The sequence below is a fragment of the Dasypus novemcinctus genome, chromosome 3 (assembly GCF_030445035.2).
Source record: "Dasypus novemcinctus isolate mDasNov1 chromosome 3, mDasNov1.1.hap2, whole genome shotgun sequence".
NCBI lineage: Eukaryota > Metazoa > Chordata > Mammalia > Cingulata > Dasypodidae > Dasypus > Dasypus novemcinctus.
Genome location: NC_080675.1, coordinates 63483678 through 63501356, shown reverse-complemented (window position 1 = coordinate 63501356; position 17679 = coordinate 63483678). Strand labels below are relative to the sequence as shown.

The 17679-nt window shown below is 38.4% G+C and overlaps 1 long non-coding RNA gene across 1 annotated transcript in view; it reads left to right on the top strand.

The window, feature by feature from the left end:
* LOC131277938 (uncharacterized) overlaps nt 1-17679 on the top strand; it is a 97703-nt gene that overhangs the window by 5813 nt on the left and 74211 nt on the right. The gene's annotated exons all lie outside the window — the stretch shown is intronic.

Here is a 17679-nt window from a genome sequence, read left to right as displayed (position 1 = left end):
CTGTGTTCTAGAAATAAGAAAAAAAGCTATCATAAGCAATGAAATGGAATTTAATGTAGCACAATATGCTAGGATGGTAGAAATAGGAAGGAATATATGTATAGTTTGATCACACATGGTCTACACATAGGTCTTTGTCGTGGTTTTATTTAGTTTCATACTTTATGTAATACCATTGTCCTTTCTCAGTATCTGAAATAGCCACATAGTACTCCTTGGTGTGACTGAACCACAAGTTGTTTACATCAGGTAGATTTAATTTTGGATAGATATGATGAGAGGCTGTCCATAAAGATGTTAATGTATACTTTTACTCAAGTCCATCCTTACTGCTGGACAGCCAGGGTCCCTTAAACTAAGCCTTACTTTAGAAGGTCCCTCTCCACTCATGTTTCATCTGTGGCCCTTGCCCACAATGGAACTAAACCACAAAGTTAAGGGCTGCCCTCCCATAACCCACATATTCCCTTCCAGATCATGATTTGAGAACCTGGGACTGGAGAATTCCCTGCCCAAATAGCCCTGAGACTGCTTCCAGAAGCAGGAAGTGTTTTCCCTGGGTCTATGGGTCTTGCTTCCTCACAGTGGAAAGCAAGTGCACACCCCAAGTTTGAGTTGTGACCAAAGGGTACTTGATGGGTGGTAGGGGTGAGTGGATGGAGCTTAAATGCACAGAATTAATTGTCTACACATATGTTGCAAGGCCCGTTCTGGTGTAGGATTACTTTGGAGTTGGACAAGAAAGGGGCAGACTAGAAGTTGGTAACTTCCATTTGTACTCTTGTCCTGAGACCTGCAAATTTAGGAGCTCATCTTCTCTCACTAAGAATGTGTAAGTTTCTCTTCCTGAACTCTGCCACCATTTAGTATGATAAATCATGTCTTGTTTCTATTTTAATTTGTATTTAATTCATACTTTCATATACTGATAGGCTATTTCAATTTCTTTTCCAATAAACTGCCTGTGTTTTTATCCTGCATCCATTTTAAAAATCAAATTAATTGTTACTAATCTATTCTCCCTCTCTATAATTTTGTCATTTTGAGAGTGTTCTGGAAATGCAGTGTTCACTATGTGGCTTTTTGAGATTGTCATTTTTCACTCAGCCTAATGCTCTTGAGATCTACCCAAGTTGTTTCATTTGTTCCTTTTATTGCTAAGCAATATTCCATGGCCTGGATGTTCCACAGTTTAATCATTCACCAACTGAAGGACATTTTGGTTGTTTCCAGTTTTGAACTGTAATATTATAAAGCTGCTATGAGAATTTATGTACATATTTTTTGTGTAGATCCTAAAGGGGTAGAGAGAGGGAGATCATTGTGGTGATAGAACAGTTCTGTATCTTGATTGTAGTGGTAGTGAAAAGAATCTACACGTGTGATAAAATGGTATAGAATTATTCACACATATTATACCAATCTCAATTTCCTGGTACTGATAGATAAGTAAAATGCAATGATTGGAGTAAACTGTGTGAAGTGTATGTGGAACTTCTCTGTACTCTTTGAAACTTACAGCATATCTTTAATTATTTCAAAATGAAACATCTAAAAAAATAAAATTGATGGTAATGAACTTCCTTTTATTAATTTATAAACTTTTTGTTCTAAATGGGAATTTAACACTTTCCATATTTTACTTTTTTGTTTTTTTGACTTTTTATTTCTATATATGTCATTTGATCTTGTTCAGAATACTTAAGTTTTATGATAGAGTTTAATAGTCGATTCCAAATGGATGTGGAATAGATGGAACAAAGGTAAATGGGGGGGCAAGAGAGGAGTTTCGAGAGAGTACACGAGGATGAATATAAAACATGTAATATTACACCAAAAACATATAGGGGACGACAGACTAATAATGTAAACCATAATGCAAAACATAGGATAACTAAAAAATTTAAAAAACTGTACATCCTAAAGTATGGACCACATTGTAAGCACAGATGTCACCTTGTTTGAAAGCTATTGTTTCGGAATCTGTACATCAGTTTCAGGAAATATGATATGAATAAGTTAAAAGATTATCACTGTGGAAGGGAAAAGGTTTTATGGTGGATCTGTGGGAGTACTGTATATTGTATATATGAATTACTGTGATCTAAGACTCTTGTGAAGAGAAATTCAATAATTAGAAAAAAAAAGAAAAGACAAAGATAGGATGTAGAAATTTTTCCAAATCAATATGTACTCTAGATCTAACCTTTAAACTCATCGCTATATTCCATTTTACTAGTAAGGGAAACTGACATTATTTTGGGATTCACTTTACAGGAATTTTTGGATCACAGAGTGGTTCAACAATGGCGGTGGAGGAATACTGATATGGGATGTTATTGACAGGCTATATATGGTTGACAGGGAGTTATACAGGGTATATGTCCAGGGTACATGGTAATGTTCAGATATACTCATAGTGGAAACAATTAAAAACAACAGCTGTGGGGGTACTGGGTTCCTGGCCGGGGGGTCTCTGTCGTGGTCCCTGGGGGAGCAGCAGCAGTCCCCCAGGTGCAACGGTAAGAACCAGGAAGGAATGAGGGTCCAACAGGGGGCTCCTGATACTAATGGCTATGCTTGTGAGCCTATACACCTGCAATAAGAACAAGGCCTAGAGTAGCATTGTGCCTGGGAGTTTCCTCCTGACAGCCTTCATGTTACTCAAATGTGGCCACTCTCGAAGCCAAACTCAGCATGTAGATGCAGTGCATTCCCCCCAGTGTGGGACATGACACCCGGGGATGAGCCTCCCTGGCACCAAGGGATCACTACCACATACCAGCTGAAGATGCAACTAGAAAATGACCTTGAATTAAAGGTTCAATGCGGATCAGCAGAATATCCCTGTCTACATATAATAACATGACTTCAAAATGCTGTTTGACCTAATGTAAGGGGGAAATGGAAAGGAGAAATGAGTTTCTATGGCTACGAGTCTCTAAAAAAGAGTCTGGAGGTTGTCAGAAGGAATGCCCTTATGCACAACTGAGCAGAGTCTAAGAGACAGATAAAGTAGATACAACCCCAGGTATTGGTTCTTTTGAGGGATAAAGAGACCCATGGGTTCTATGGTCATGGCAGATGGGGTTCACTGCCATGTCAGATGGCCCTTCTTTGGAGCTGGTGTTTCTGTGTGATGGAACTGGACTCAGAGGGGATCTCTTTTCACAAGCCTTTCATTCTACTTTACTGGAATTGTAGTTGGTGCTGGGGTTTAAGATATATTTAGGGGATTTGAATCTCTGGACTGACAATATGATACCCAGGCCCAGAGCCTCAACAGACTTCAGCTCCTACACTCTGATTTATTGGACTTACCCCACTCAGCTAACATGGAGTTGAAGAATGTCAACCACCACACCATGGAGCCTAGAGTGTCTACAACTGAAAGCAGGAGGAGTGCATCCAGTATCCATGTGGAATCTAAGCCCCCACTTGACATAGATGTGCAATGGACACAACCAATCCAATGTCCACAGAGAAAATGTGGCATTGGTGTGGGAAGGGTGGCCATGGTGGCTGCTGGGTGCGGGGAATGGGAGGAAGAGATGAGATGGGGAGGCGTTTTCAGGACGTGGAGTTGTTCTGGGTGGTGCTTCATGGACAATTATGGGACATTGTGGATCCCCCCAGGGCCCACTGGATGGAGCGTGGGAGAGTGTGGGCTATGATGTGGACCATTGACTATGGGGTGCAGTGATGCTCAGAGATGTGCTTGCCAGGTACAGTGGATGTGTCGTGATGGTGGGAGAGAGTGTTGCTGTGGGGGGAGTGGTGGGTGGGGCGGTGGGGTTGAATGGGACCTCATATTTTTTTAATGTAATATTTAAAAAAGAAAAGAAAAGAAAAGAAAAGAAAAAAGAAACAAACAAAAAAAATAGTCGATTCCAGCAGAAAAGAGGTCAAAAGGCAAAAATCTTAACATATGTACTCAAATTAATTAAACTTTCCTTTAGGGGTTTCAGGTTTTTGTGTCATTCTCACAAATGTAACTTTACCCCAAGATATTGTCAACAGAACATATGTATTTTTAATATTCTGTTAAATTCTACTTTCTAATATTTTAACTTTTGTTGATACTCATTAATGAGAATGATCTTTTTTATTTTATTAATTATCATTGTCAGGTGTGGTGGCATTTTTTTGCTAATGCCAAAACTTTAGCCTTTTCTTGTTTTCCTATACTCTAGGACATATGAAATAATACTGCATGGTGGTTTGAAGCTGTATGTACCCCAGAAAAATATGTTCTTAAATCTAATCCATTCTTGTGGTTGTGAACCACAGGGTCTTAATCCTTTTCCTGGAGTCCTTTATAAATGGAATGAATACACAGAATCAAGAAGCTGAAAGCAACAAAACCCAGAAGAGAAGGGAGAGACCAGCAGATTCCACCATGGACCTTGACATCTGGCAGAGGAACCAAGGATTGACAGCAAGCAATCGAAAGCATTGTCTTGATGATGCCTTAATTTGGAAATTTTCTTGGCCTCAAACTGTAAGCTACTAAATTCCCATTTTTTAAGCCAACCCACTTCATGCCATTTCCTTTAAGCAGCCTAGGAACCTAAATCATAGTGCAATATTATTTATTCTTTGACAAGTTTGAAGGAATTCAACTTAAAAATGTTTGAGCAAGGTGCCTTTTATTTTTCAGTATTGTTCTTTGACTACTGTTTTAGTTTCCTGGGTTGCTTAAAACAAATAGCATGCAATGGTCCAGCATAAGTCATTTTAGTAACAATGCTTGCTAAATACAAAATCTCATCAAAACTGGTTATGTCTACAGTCTATAGTGGGGCACAAATCTCCTCTGCCTGTGGACCCCTGAAACCTAGAGATTAAGTTATTTGCTTCCAACATACAATGGAAGGACAAGCATAGGTTAGACATTCCCATTCCAATAGGGAGAAACTGGAAGGAAAACTGGGGTCAGGGTCCCAAACAATTTCAAAGCCCAGTGGGGCAATCTCCATTAGATTTCAAGTTCTAAGAATCATCTATAAATAGGCATTTTGTCCAACAGACCTGATAAGGAAAAATTCCACCCTTTAAAAGTGTCTGTGCAGTAGCCATGCTCTCCCCAAATACTGCAGTAAAGGCTGTACTCTTCAAGAATTAGGGAGGTGGCCAGACTTTCTGTAAACCCTGGGGTACAGGCTCTACCTTCAACTGCTGGTGGCCAGTCTCTCCATGAACAATGGGGCATATGGCCACAATCTCCAAGCATTGGAATGTCAGCACTCTTCCTGAACACAGAGTGGAAGGCCTGCTCCTTCCACACACATAGGTGGCCTTCTTTCTTGGTCTAAGGATATTTCTTCAGTCCAGACCTTCACTTTCATGTGTCTGTCCTTGAAGTCATTCTTCCTTTAATTTGTTCCTTTTCTTTCCCTTTTAGTCCAGACTGGCAGTGGTTCCACATTCAGCTAAACCCTCACATGGAACACTATTCAATGGGGACTCACTTTCCAGAAGCTCAGAGTTTTCCAAACCAGCAATTTCTGGTTTCTTTGTGCCCAGGAGCTCAGTTCTCAGCTTATTCCTTTTCTCTCACATTTTACTATAAATTACAAGGAGAAACCAGCCTGCATTTTCCACACTTACCTTGGAAATCTCCTCAGGTAAATATCCAAGTTCATCACACTCAAGTTCTGCCTTCCACCCAAAATCAGAACTCAATTTCTCCAAGTTCCCTGCCACTTTAAAACAAGGATTGTCTTTCTTCAGTTTTCCAGTAACATTCATTATTTCCTTCTAAAACCTCATCAGAAGTACCCGCAGCATCCGTATTTCTACCAACAGACTCCAAAGCAATCTAGTCATTTTCTATCAAGGTCCTCACAATTCTTTCAGTCTCTACTCATTATTCAATTCCAAAGCCATATCCAAATATTTGGTATTTGCAATAACACCACACCACTCTCCTAGTACCAAAATCTGTTTCCATTTCCTGAGCTCCTCAAGCAAATACCATGGAATTTATTTGCTTATGGTTTGAAGCGAAGAGAAAATTCAAATCAAGTCATCATCAAGGCATTTGTTTCTTCCTGGAGACTGGCAAATGGGGGCTGGCTGCCAGTGATCCTTGGTCCTTAGCTTGTCACATGGTAAGGCACATGGTGACCTCTTCTAGCCTCTCCCTTTTCCTCTAGGTTCCATTGGTTTTAGCTTCTTATTGCTCCCTCTGTGGTTTCTCTCTTCCTTTTTGAATTTCAGAAAAGAATCCAGTAAAAGGATTAAGACTCATCCTGAATAGGGTGGACCACACCATAACTGAAGTAACCTCATTAAAATGTCCTATTATAATGGGTTCCCAGCAACAGGAATGGATTAAATTTAAGAACATGTTTCTCTGGGGTACATACAGCTTCATACTCCCACAGTCATCTTACTGATTCTTTAATATTTGTGCTCTCTTTTTCTTCCATAGTTAATTTTACCTAAAAAGTGGTCAATTTTACCAAGGCTTTCAAACTAATTCATTAGTCTTAAGGCATTGAAGTAAGAGAATGTGGTGTGTATTAATCCCATTTTTTATTTTATAAGAACATTTTAGGGGAGTGTAGCCAAGATGGCATCAGAGTAAGGAGCTCCTGGAGTCAGTCTCTGAAACAGGGCTGTTGGTGGTCACCCAGAGCTACATAAAGCATATTTGGAGGACTGAGGAGACCAGAGGAGTATCCTGAAACACTCCTGACAGTGTGGAAGGAGGAGACTACCTATCTGCACAGAGGAATCATGAGTACAGCACTCCACACTGCAGAGGTTGGTGCCCTTGGCATGCAAGCCACCTCAGGAGCTATTCCCTGGTTGGAGTTTGAAGTTCCACTTCCCCCAATAAAAACGGGAGGAAAACATGGTATGGCATCAACTTCAGCTACTGATTAGTGGATTCGGTGAGCTGAAGTAGAATGCTAGGAACAACCAAACTTTGAGTCTGTCCTGGTCAGAGGAAAGCTGGTGGCTGCCATTCTGACTCCACCCTGGGCACAAGGGGAAGCTGCTCTGACTGAAAATCATAGTGCTTGTAAGGTCCAGCTTCTTTCCATCCAGGTTGTGTTGCAAGTCTAGCCTAAACCCCAGTCCCACCTCCAGCAGGAAGGAAACTGGGGGGACCTTCACCACCTCTTTGGGAAGCTACAAGCCACACTGCAAAGGCTGGTGCCCTTCCTAATCTAGGGGTGCAAGCTGCCTCACGAGCTATTCTGTGGCTAGAGTTGGAAGCTCTGTTTTCCATAAACGGTGGAGGAAGAGACAGATGTCCACTGACCTCACCTACTGATTAGTGGACTCAGTTGGCTGAAGTGTAATCTTAGTGACAGCTGGGGCCTGGGCATGTCCAAGCTGGGAAGAGTCCAGTAGCCACCATTTTGACTCTACCCCCTGGCATGAGGGGGAGCTTGGCTGACTGAAATCCACTGTAGTTAGGAACAGGCTTCTTTCAACCAAGATTGGACTGCAGCCCTAGCCTAGGCTCCAGCTCTACCTCCAGCAGAGAGGTAGCTGGTGGGACCTGCACCAGGCTCTGCAGGCTACTGCAGTGCTCTCTGTTGGCAGAGGCTGAAGAGTTAGACACCTGGGCCTGCATCCCACACCCCAAGAGAATAGGAGAGGAGCTGGATATCCTCGGTCTCTCTGGGCAATGGCAGGAGTTTTCAGCCCACACAGATTTATTGAGTACCTTTGAACCCATCTCCACCTCTGGCTCCCCACAGGATAGGAGGGGGCTGGTGTTGCCTCAACCTCTCAGGCAACAGTTTTGGGCAGCACAAGTCTGACTGTTGGGCACCTGTGGCTCCACCTCCATACTCAATAGGACAAGAGACAGACTGTATTTGTTCAGTCTCTTTGGGTATCTGCAGGTGCTTTTGGCCCATATAGCCTGGTCTGGTGTCTACTTATGGATGCACCCTCACCCCCCAATAGGAAAGAAGGAGGCTGATCTTTCCACAATCTTTTTGGGCAACAGCAGACCTTCAGCCTGCATGGACTGGACTATTGGATGCCTATGAATCCATCCCCACCCCTAATAGGATAGGAGGGTTTTGGTTTCTCCATAGCCTCTCTGGACAATGGTGGGTACTTTCAGTCAACAGGGACTAAACTGTCTGGTGCCTGTGGATCCAACCCCATGCCTTAGGATAGAAGGGGGCTGGTGTTTTCTCAACCTTTCCAGGCAATGGCAGGTATTCTCAGCCTAAAGGGACTGGCTGTTGAGCACCCATAGGACCACCCCTGCCACCCAATAGGAAAGTAGGGAGCTGGTGCTTCCTCAGTCTCTCCTGGCAATGGTGAGTACTTTCAACCTACAGGACTTAACTATTGAGCATTTGTGATTCTGTTCCCACCCGCTAAAGGGCAGAAGAGACAGTATTTTCTAAGCCTCTCAGAGCAACGGCAGACATATCTGGTCCACAGAGATCAGATTGCTGGGCACTCCAGAGGGGCCATTCCCACTCCTGGTAGAGAGAGGGTCTGGTGCTACATCAGTTTACCTAAGCAACTGTGGTCATTTTGGACTGACACAGCATAGATTGCTGACCAAAACTATAGTTCCATCACTGCCTAAGGTAGGGGAGGAAGGGATGTGAAGCTTCATCAGTGTCTCCAGGTTACTACAGTCTTGTGCCCAACTGGGATTATTATACATGGCTAGAGCTCTGTCCCTACCCATGACAGAGGAGAAAAGTGGGAGAAGATTCATCACTTCCTGGGGCAATGTGGGCAGCTTCAGCCTCCATAGCTTACAGCTTCAACTACATCCTTGGCTCCTACTACACAAACAGCAAGGGAGAAAAGATAAGAAATCCCTAAATTAAAGGGAGAAACTGCACCCAGAATAAGTACATCTAGCAAGCAAGATGCTGAAACACCAACAAAAAATTACAATCCATACCAAGAAACAGGAAGAGATGGCCCAATTAAAGGAACAAGATAAGCCTGAATATGACATAAAGGAATTGAGACAACTAATCTTAGATGTTCAAACAAATCTCCTTAATAAATTCAGTTAGATGGCTAAAGAGATTAAGGATATTTAGAAGACATTAGTGGGCACAAAGAAGAATTTGAAAGCATATGTAGAAAAAAGAGCAGACCTTACAGGAATGAAAAGTGCAATAAATGAAATAAAAAATACACTGGAGGCATATAACAGCAGATTTGAGGAAGCAGAAGAAAGGATCAGTGAGCTCAAAGACATGGCCTCCAAAAGAGAGCAAACAAAAGAAAAAAATTGAACAGGGTCTCAGGAAACTAAATGACAGCAAGAGATATGCAAACATACACGTCATGGGTGTCCCAGAAGGAGAAGAAAGTAGAAAAGGGGCAGAAAGAATATTTTAAGAAATAATGGTGGAAAATTTCCCAACCCTAGTGAAGGACATAGACATCCATGTCCAAGAAGCACAACACACTCCCATCCAAATAAACCCAAATAGACAAACTCTGACACATACTAATCAGAATGTCAAATGTCAGAGACAAAGAATTCTGAGAGCAGCAGGAGAAAAGCAACACATAACATATAAGGAATACCCAATAAGATTAAGTGCTGATTTCTCATCAGAAACCATGGAGGCAAGAAGGCAGTGGTATGATATATTTAAGATACTGCAGGAGAAAAACTGCCAGCCAAGGATATTATATCCAGCAAGATTACCTTTTATAAATGAGGGTGAGACGAGAATATTTACAGATAAACAGAAACAGAGAATTTCTAACAAAAAAGACCAGCTTTGCAAGAAATACTAAAGGGAGTGTTACAACCTGAAAAGAAAAGACAGGAGAAAGAGGCCTGGAGGAGAGTCTAGAAATGACAACTGTATCAATAACAGTAACTAAAAGTGTCAAATATAAAATGACAGACAAAACACAAAGATCAAAATGGATGAAATAAGGCCTGCCTTTACAGTCATAACATTGAATGTTAATGGATTAAACTTCCCAATCAAAAGACACAGACTGGAAGAATGGATAACAAAATATAAGCCATCTACATGTTGTCTGCAAGAGACTTACCTTAGACCCAAAGATACCAATAAATCAAAAGTGAAAGGTTGGAAATAGATATTCCATGCATACTGTAACCAAAAAAAAAGGTGGGGTAGCTGTTCTTATATCAGATGATACAGGCTTTAAATGCTAAACTGTTATTAGAGACAAGGAACGGCATTACATATTAATAAAAGGATGATTCACCAGGAAGAAATAACAATCATAAGTATATATGCACCTGACCAGGATGCCCCAAGATACATGAAGCAAGCACTGGCAAAAATTAAAGGAGAAATAGACATCTCTACAATAATAGTTGGAGACTTCAATACACCACTCTCAGCATTGGATAGAACATCTGGGCAGGAGATCAATAAAGAAACAGAGAGCTTGAATAATATGATAAATGGACTAAACCTAATACACATATACAGAACATTGCACCCCAAAACAGCAGGATATACATTCTTTTCAAGTGCTTATGGATCTTTCTCCAGGATAGACCATATGTTGGGACACAAAGTAGATCTCAATAAATTCAGCAAAACTGAAATTATGCAAAGCACTTTCTCTGATCATAATGGAGTAAAGCTGGAAATCAACAAGTGGCAAATAAAGGTAAAATTCACATATATATGGAGATTAAACAACACACTCTTAAATAATTAGTGGGTCAAAGAAGAAATTTCAAGAGAAATCAATAAATATCTTGAGATGAATGACAATGAGAATACAACTTATCAGAACCTGTGGGATGCTCTGAAGGCAGTGTTGAGAGGAAAATTTATAACCCTCAATGCTTACATAAAAAAGAAGAAAGAGCTAAAATCAATGACCTAACTACACAGCTGGAGCAACTAGAAAAAGAACAGCAAGCTAATCCCAAAGCAAGTAGAAGGAATGAAATAACCAAGATCAGAGCAGAAATAAATGAAATTGAGAATAAAAAAACAAAGAGAAAATTAACAAAACCAAAATTTGGTTCTTTGAGAAGAATAACGAAATTGACAAACCCTTAACTAGACTGACTAAAAAAAAAGAGAGAAGATGTAAATAAATAAAATAAAAAATGAAAAAGGGAACCTTACTACTGACCCCACAGAAATAAGGGAGATCATAAGAGGATACAATGAACAACTTTCTGCTAAAAAAACTAGACAAAGTAGATGAAATGAAAAAATTCCTAGGAATGTACAAACAACCTACACTGACACTAGAAGAAATAGAAGACCTCAACAAACCAATCATAAGTAAAGAAATTGAAACAGTCATCAAACTGCTCCCCAAAATGAAAAGTCCAGGACCAGATGGTTCCACGGGTGAGTTCTACCAAGCGTTCAAAGAAGATTTAATACCAATTTTACTCAAGCTCTTCCAAAAAATTCAACAAGAAGGAATGCTACCAAATACATTCTATGAAGGCAATATCACCCTAATATCAAAGCCAGAAAAAGATATTACAAAAAAAGAAAATTACAGACCCATTTCTCTAATGAATACAGATGCAAAAATCCTCAATAAAATACTTGCTAATTGAACCCAACAACACATTAAAAGAATTATCCATCATGATCAAGTGGTTTTATACCAGGCATGCAAGCCTGGTTCAACACAAGAAAATCAATCAGCATAATACACCACATTAATAACTCAAAGAAAAAAAATCACATGATTTTATCAATTGATGCAGAAAAGGCATTTGACAAAATACGGCATTCTTTCTTGATAAAAATACTATAAAAAATAGGAATTGAAGGAAATTTTCTCAATATGATAGAGGCCATATATTAAAAACCCACCGCTGACATTGTGCCCAATGGTGAGAGACTAAAACCTTTCCCATTGAGATCAGAAACAAGACAAGGATGCCCACTGTCATCACTGTTGTTCAATATAGTGCTAAAGGCTCTAGCTAGAGCAATCAGGTGAGAAAAAGAAATAAAAGTCATCCAAATTGGAAATGAAGAATTAAAACTTTCACTATTTGCATATGATATGATTGCATATCTAGAAAAATGCTGAAAAATCTACAACAATGCTGCTAGAGCTAATAAATGATTTCAGTAGTGTCAGGATACAAGATCAATAGGCAAAAATCATTTATGTTTCTATGCACTAATAATGCACAATCTGAGGAGGAAGGAAGTCAGGGGAAAAATTCCATTTACAATAGCAACTAAAAGATTCAAATATTTAGGAATAAACTTAACCAAGGATGCAAAGCACTTGTATTCAGAAAGCTATAATGCAATTCTAAAAGAAACCAGAAAAGACCTAAATAATTGGAAGAATATTCCATGATCATGGATTGGAAGACTAAATATCATTAAAATGTCAATTCTACCCAAATTGATATACAGATTCAATGCAATCCCAATAAAAATTCCACCAGCATTTTTCAAGCAAAAGGAAAACCCAATACCAAATTTATCTGGAAGGGTAAGAGGCCTCAAATAGCCAGAAACATCTTAAAAAGGAAAAATGAAGTTGGAGGACTCTCACTTCCAGTCTTTAAATCATATTACCTAGGTACACTGGTAAAAACAGCATGATATTGGCAGAAAGATACACACATAGACCAATGGAACCAAACAGATGGTTCAGAAGCAGACCCTCACATCTTTGGCCAAGTGATTTTTGACAAGCCTGTCAAGCCCTCCCAGTTGGGGAAGAACAGTTTATTCAACAAGTGGAGTTGGGAGAACTGGATATCCATAGCCAAAAGAAAGAAAGAAGACTCCTGATCTCACACCTTATACAAAAATTAACTCAAAATGAACCAAAACCTATATATAAAGGGAATACAATAAAGCTCCTAGAAGAAAATGTAGGGAAACATTTTCAAGACCTGGTGGTAGGTGGTGGACTCTTAAACCTTATACCAGAGCATGAGCAATGAAAGAAAACATGGCTAAATGGGACCTCCTCAAACTTAAACACTTCTGTGATACAAAGGACTTCATCGAAAAGGTGAAAAGGCATCCCTGTCGATGGGGGAAAATATTTGGAAACCACTTATGCAATAAGTGTTTGATTTCCTTCTATATAAAGAGATCATACAACTCAACAATAAAAGAGCAAGCAGTCCAATTTAAAAATGGGCAAAAGATTTAAATAGACATTTCTCCAAAGAGGAAATACAAATGACCAAAAAGCACATGAAAAAAAGGTTCCATATCACTAGCTATTAGAGAAATGCAAATTAAAACAACAATGGGATGTCATCTACCACATAGAATGGTCATTATTAAAAAAACAGACAACAGTAAGTGCTGGAGAGGATGTGGAGAAATAGGAACATTCCTTCACTGTTGGCGGGAATGTAAAATGGCACAGCCTCTGTGGAAGACAGTTTGATAGTTCCTCAGGAAGCTAAATATAGAAATGCCATATGATCCACAATTCCTCTCCTAGGAATATATCCAGAAGAACTAAAAACTATGACACAAACAGACATCTACACACCAATGCTCATAGTGACATTGTTCACAATTGACAAAATATGGAAACAACCCAAGTGTCCACCCACCAATGAATGGATAAACAAAATGTGGTATATACGTATGATGGAATACTATCTGCAATAAGAAGAAACATAATTGGGACATACGTGATAACATGGATGAGTCTTGAAGACATTATACTAAGCAAAGTAAGCCAGACACAAAAGGACAAATATTGCATGGTCTCATTAATATGAACTAAATACAAATAATAAACACATGGAATTAAAACCTAGAGTATAGATTATAAAGAGATAAGAGGAGGGTTGAGAAGAACTATGAATGCTTAATGTACTTGAAGTTTTAATTAACTTGACTGTAAAAGTGTGGAGATGGATAGAGTTGATAGTAACACATTATAGTGAGTAACAACTGGTTTATAAAATGGAATTGTAACTGAAAAATGAAAAATGTAGTCTGGGGAAGTAAATGTCAATAGAAAGAAAGCTAAAGAATAATCTAGGGACTGAATAACACAGTGAACCCAAGGTGGTTGAGAATGGTGGTTAAGGGTACAAATGCTAGAGAGTCCTTCTGTGAGCTAGAGCAGATGTACATCACTGTTGCAGGGTGATGGAAATATGGAGAAACATGGGAAAACTATGACTGGTGTGAACTCTAGATTGTGGTTAACAGCAATACTATAATATTCTTGCATTAATGCCAAGCTCTACTGTGTTGACAATGGAGGTGTATGGAAAAAGTTTGCCAAATGTACGCTATGGACCATGATTGGTGGTAGTAGTCTAATGATATTATCTCATAATCTGTAACAAATGTTCCACCAGGGTGTGGAGTTGTATGGGAAATCTACACATTCGTATGATTGTTTTGCAAGTTCACAATATCTGGAACAAAAATACATTTAAATAAAAAATAGGATGGATTGGGGGGTAAGATAAGTTTCATATAAGATAAGGATTATAGTTGGTAGAAACATTTTGACAATGCTCTTGTATAGTTTGCAACAAATGTTTCACACCAATGCAAAGAGTTGGTGGAGGAGTGATGTATGAGACCCCTGTGTGATGTTATGTATGTTTATTTTGTAAGTTTGCAATATTTATTATATACTTATTGTTTATGTGTGTTCATGTATGAATGATATACTTAAATTAAAAATTAAAAATTAAAAAAAATTTTAAAAAGCATTTTAAAAAGCCAAATATGTGTTCAAGTTTTGCAAATCCTAGAGTTGCTTGAAAACAGTTAATAATCAACTTTAAGCTATATATACAAGCACACATATCCAATATAAATATAAATCAATATATGAAATGTACCTCCATAATTGTCAAGTCAGATCTTCTAATCCTAACATCAGTCTATTTGTTGTTCTACATCTTTACTAATTTTTATATAGACTGAAAAAACTAATTAGTCTCCTATTTCTGTAGTGTTTTTTCAATTTCTACTCCTTTCTGAAGTTTTGTAAGAATATATTTTTATACCATAATTTAGTGCTAATAGGTTATTAATGAAATACCTTCAGTATGAAATTAAACCCCTGTCATTATAAAGCCACCTTTTTACATCTACTTCAATCTTACCTGATGTGCTGGCCCTATTCTCATTTTTTATATCTGCCTTGGTGTAAATTTGCTCATTCTTTTATATCTTTTCTAATAAACTTTTTGTTTTTTTATTCTATAAATTACTTTTTAGTTTTAAATAAGCTTTAGATTACACAAATGTTACATAAAAAATACATAGGCTTCCTGTATGTCCCATTCTCTCCCCTTCTCACACTTTCCCACCTCAACAACAACCCTCATTAGTGCAGTACATTTGTTACAAATGATGAAACTTTATTGAAGTGTTATTACTAACCATGAATTACACTTTACTTTACAGTTTATGCTCTGTCCCACACAATTTTGTAGGTTATGACAAAATATACAATGGCCTATATCCACCATTGCAATGTCATGCAGGACAATTCCAATGTCCCAAAAATGCCCCCATATTATACCTAATCTTCCTTCTCCCAACCCTCAGAACTTCTGGTGGCCACTGCCTTTATATCAGTGATAAGAGTTCTTTCATTGCTAGAATAATAATGTCTATAGTAAAATAATTTTAAGTCTACTTTAGTCCATTATTCATTGCCCAATCTTGAGGATTTGGAGATGGTGATGCCCACACTGCTTCTAATTGAGAGGAAGCTTATTTCCCATGGGGCAGGTGAATGGAACTATCTTAATTACAGTTGCAAACGCTCTCTGTTCCTTGGGATGTTTTAAATGTATTTCTTTTGTGTAGTACTTGCATATAACTGGGTTTGGGTAATATTTCAAAATATCATAGCTTTCTACTTTTTAATAGGTAAGTTTAATCCATTCGTATATATGTAACCATGAATAAACTTAAGCTTCAGTCTGCATACTGTTTTCTTTCCAGCCTTTAATTCCTCCTTTGTTTTATTGTTGTCTTTTGCAATGTGAACTGTATTTTCCTTTTTCCCCTCAGTAATTGGGATAATTTAAAATGTATCTTCAATTTTTTCAACTGGTTATCTTCACAACATTAAATAAAATGCCTAAAACTGAATTTTATAATTTACCAAATTTAGACGGTATCTATTGTGGTTACACTAAAAGAAACATTAAAGAGACGTTTCCACTTACTCTAATACCCTAATATCTAATATCCGTTTGTTAATTTTATTATTTTTATGTTTTGGTATTTATGAGTTTATGATTTCTGAACGTAACTGTAGCATTTTACTCTTCCATATTTATATGAATTTAAAGTTTCCAATCAGTTCCTGATACTACAGTTTCCCCAATTCTTAATGTACTTGTTAATTTACTTAAATTTCTCATTTGGGTAGTAGATATCAAAATGGACTATGGTACTTTTCAATTTCATTCCATAAGAGGGAAAATCTATTTCCTCATCCCTTGAATCTAACTCAGACTTGGGACTTGCTTTGACCACAGCAGAAATAATTTTATGAAAGACCTGAGCTGAGACCTCAGCAGGTAATTTTGCTGCACTTCCACTTGCAAAGAAGTTGATGACAACCTCAGGGATGATGAGAGATGTATGACCCATTCAACCTTGTCCTTGTGAACACACTGCCAACCATGGATGAAGCCAAAATAGATAATCCTGCTGCCAGATGACATGCAACTAAAAGCAGATGCATGGGAGAATGAAACAGAGATCAGCTGAGTTACCCAGGCCAGATCTATTGAGTCTACACCCAGAATCATAAGCTAAATAAAGGGTTATGATCTAAAACCACAGAGCTTTTGGGTGCTTTGCTTCATAGAAAAAGCTAAGTGATAATGGTTGATTGATAAGATTCATAAATAAGATTTTTTTCCCCCTAGAATCTCTCATAGATATTATATTCTCTAAGTCCTTTCTTGTTTATAAATGATTCCTGTTGTCTTTATTCATGGATGAAAAGTTAGCTAGTTTTTAAGTTCTTGGATCACATTTTTTTTTCTTTTAACACACTTTATTGATTGAGAGGTCAAACGAAGCAGCATTTGGTCAGTTACAAAAGGCTCCTCATTGAAAATAGGACATCACAGTGCTGTTCTGTGATCTCTGTCACAGAATTTGAGGATGGAAAGAGCAGTCTTTGGTTGCTATTGCTTGGGACATTTTCTTGTTTATTAAAAATGGTCCCTTCACTCACACGGATGGAAGAAGGCAAGAGCATGGGATTATGGTGAGTGCTGGGTGTCTCTTGAGAGTTTACCCATGGAGTGGGTAGACTGGTAAATCAATGGCAAGTCAGGGGAAGGGAGTGAGACCAGCCTTCCCTCCCCTCCCATGACTCTTGTAAACTTGATTTGCAGAGTTACCCTCCCTGAGAATATACCCCATAAGTCTTTCAAATGTGGAGATGGTTTTTTGATCTCATGGAATGGGGAATAAGGATCAGTTGTCAAACTCTCCCCATTCCAAGCTATAGGATAGACAGCATAACAATTAATTTCCTGTGTTCTTGGGCTGGCAACCCACAAGGTTCTGAGATAAAAGCTGAGAACTTAGGGCATTGATTTTCAAAAATTTTACCAGTCCAGAGTATAAGAGTCCTTAGAAATAATACTGTAACACCCTATTTCTATCCACACCCTCCAATCATAGTGTATTTAAAAATTTAATTTATATTTGCTTAAATATAAATTTAAGTGAATTTACTTGTATTTTTAAA